Raw genomic sequence first — 3,109 nt, forward strand, 5'->3', positions numbered from 1 at the left:
CAATGTTACAGAATCAATCGTGGTTGTCACTGAGTAAGGTAAGAATTACGCTGAATATAAACTATATTAGAAATATTTTATAATATTCGCAAACCTTTTCAACAGGTCGATTTGCTATAAAGGTGGCAACTTTCGTTTGCGATACTTGTGATTCTCTAACGTAAGCAACAATCGATGATTATGTATTTTCTGGGTTTTTCCCGGCAAGTTTATCGGAAACGGTCACATACCTGTTTTCAGAAGAGGCACTTCTTTTATGCCACCCCATTTCACACAAATGTCCAGGTTCTTCGAAGAACATGTACGCTAACATTTTTGAAGAAGTATCTGAGGAATATGGACGGGTACGTAACATAACACACTAAAATTAAATAAAGACCAGTATACGATATAAAAATGATTCGGCTTTTGCAGAGTGGACCAATCAATATACCATTGTTCACTACTGCGGAAAGAGAGTGGGAAACATGTCGCCACTACATTGACCAGGAAGTATTTAAAAGGAACAAAATTGATTGCCCCAATTGTGGAACAAAACCTTAAGTGAGATCATCTGATGCTATCACTAAGCTGAGGCGTTTGGCCTTTGCCGGAAAAGCGAGGAAACCAGAAAATGAAAGAGTGTAAGCATTATTTATAAGTTAAGACGAATTGTTGGTATTCAGTTTTTAAATTTTTCCATAGAATGGACGATGTAGAATCCAGGTGCGAGAATTTAGTAATCAAGTCGGATGTTGAAGTTGAGAGTTTTTGTCAAAGGATTTACAACAAAGTTCAAACAATAAGCAATATTCTATTAATTTAAAATTATTGTAGTGCAATTTGTTTCTTTGCTTTTTCCAGTCGAAAAAGAAAAACGTGTGTGGGGGATCGGCTTTTAAAGCTGCAAGAGAAGATTCCAATGAAAATAAAAAATATAACGAGACTGGGCTCGTCGTTAGCTCTTGCAAGCACTGTATAGTGACAAATGCCATCAATGTGTTTAAAGGCGAATCGTGGACACATACGGCATTTATGCATTACGAAGCTTGGAAGAGTCAGGCTACATTCTTTTGCTACGATGTTGTGTGTCAATATTGGAAATGGATGCATAAAAAAGTTGGTCCGGAATTTCCAGAATATATGATGCTAAAAAAAGGAATTTTACCGATAATGCATCAAATGGCACATCAATTACCTTGCCAGGTACCATTTGAATTTTTTTGTAAGAGAAATTTTTTTCTGAAGTCCAACATTCATAATAGGTACTTTGGAATCCCTGATGGACAAAAAGACTTGGATTAACCGGAGGAGAGGAGCATAAGCAAGTATTCTCAAAACTGTATCTTTATGCTTATGTTCTCAAGCATATGTAAAAAATTAGTAAGACATCTTAAACTGTTATGCTTTAACAATATTAAACTTAAATAATGCAATCTGAAGGCAGAGAAGATTTTCTAACATTAGCCATCCTTCTATTGGAACTGGAATAAAATTCAGAACATGCAATTCCTCTTACGCAACAAATTAGAGAGAGTGAGTAACTTTTACAATACAAGCGAATATTTACAGCACCACCTTGATTTGTAGGCTAGGAAGGAAATCAGAAAAGGCATAACAAAAGTTGAAAAATTGTTACAGTCATACAACCTTGAAAATGGTGATCTCCCATTGATTCACAAGGAACTGGAAAGAAAAGCTATAGAAATCATTGACCAACGAAAAACAAAGACTACTCCTGTTGATAAATTAAGAAGAATGCTGGAAGGATTTTATGTTCAGCTGAAAACGGTTGGCATAAAAATCTCTAAAGAAGCAGGTTATTTTATATTAATAATTTTTCAAGTAAACTGGAATGTTTTATCTTCAGAAAAAAATTTTTAACCTTACAGAAAATTCGAAGGCTCGGACAAAGTTTAGGCAAATTTTAATTGAAACTAAGAAAAAAGTTTTACAGACGATTGACCTTTTAAATTCAAAGGATGAAGACCTACGAATCTCTTACGAAGATTCCAATAAAGGTATTTTTCCTTGGGAAGCAGTCATAAATGAAAACGACACTAAGTTTCCAACACATAAACGAAAAATTAACATAATCTACCACTTATACAAATTATTAAATCTATATTTTCGGCAGTTTCGTATGCCGATAAATATCATGTTGTTGATTGTTGGATGCTTTTGCAAAGAGTAAAGGAGGAAGTTGAACTAACTAAGATCGAAATGATAAACTGCATTCGATTCTTGACTGACAAGCGATCATCGTTAAAACAATTAACACATTCTGAGGAAGCCGACGAAACCTTTTGTAAAGGAAAAGCAGTCATGGCACATTCCGAAATTGAGCGTCTAAATTTACAACTTCAACTCTCTCTAAAAATATTTAATTTGATAACAACGATTTTTTGAATTTCGTACGTGAAACTTATTCAAATTCTGGCACAGAATTTGAATTTGAAACTTCTGATGAGGAAACTGACAATTCTTAAACAAAATTTAAATTTTCTGATGAGAAGACTGAAACACATTCTAGTGACTCTGATGATGATTAAATAAACGTAAAAAATACAAATTTAATTATAAATCTATGAAAATAAATTAAATAAATAAAACGAATATTTTAAATTAACTTAACTTGAAAAAAAATTATAGTTAATCAACTTAAATTTTTCAATAAACTAAAGGCAAAGCTATGTCTTAAGAAAATGTAGCTACAATAGTCCCGCTTCGCTCTTTTTCGCAAACTAAGTTATAAAGCATGATTTTAAATCGATAAAAATAAAACAAAGAAATAAAACCAACAATTTATAATTACTTTTCCTTGAATAAAAAGAAAATAAATGAAATTACTAAGTTTTTAACATAAGACAAAAATCTATGTTTTAAGATATATGATGTATGATATATATATGATACCGTCCTGCAACTGAAAACACCTCGAACCAAGCGTGATGAAATCAATTGTTCAATACAGCAACCATGTTAGGTCTAAAGTCATAAAAAAATTATAAATATTTTTTTTCTTAAGACAACTCTTCTTCTGTTACTTTTGGAAAAACCAAGACAAACCTGTGTCTTAAGTTTGTCAGCATATGTTGGTTTTTAACCAATCAACAAACAAGGGGGGGGG

The 3,109-nt window shown here is 32.5% G+C and overlaps 1 pseudogene; it reads left to right on the forward strand.

Moving 5' to 3' along the window:
* Positions 1-714: 714 nt before the first annotated feature.
* On the forward strand, positions 715-2,531 carry LOC116934527 (annotated as a pseudogene).
* The last annotated feature ends 578 nt before the right edge of the window (positions 2,532-3,109 follow it).

Source organism: Daphnia magna, unplaced genomic scaffold (assembly GCF_020631705.1).
Source record: "Daphnia magna isolate NIES unplaced genomic scaffold, ASM2063170v1.1 Dm_contigs153, whole genome shotgun sequence".
NCBI lineage: Eukaryota > Metazoa > Arthropoda > Branchiopoda > Diplostraca > Daphniidae > Daphnia > Daphnia magna.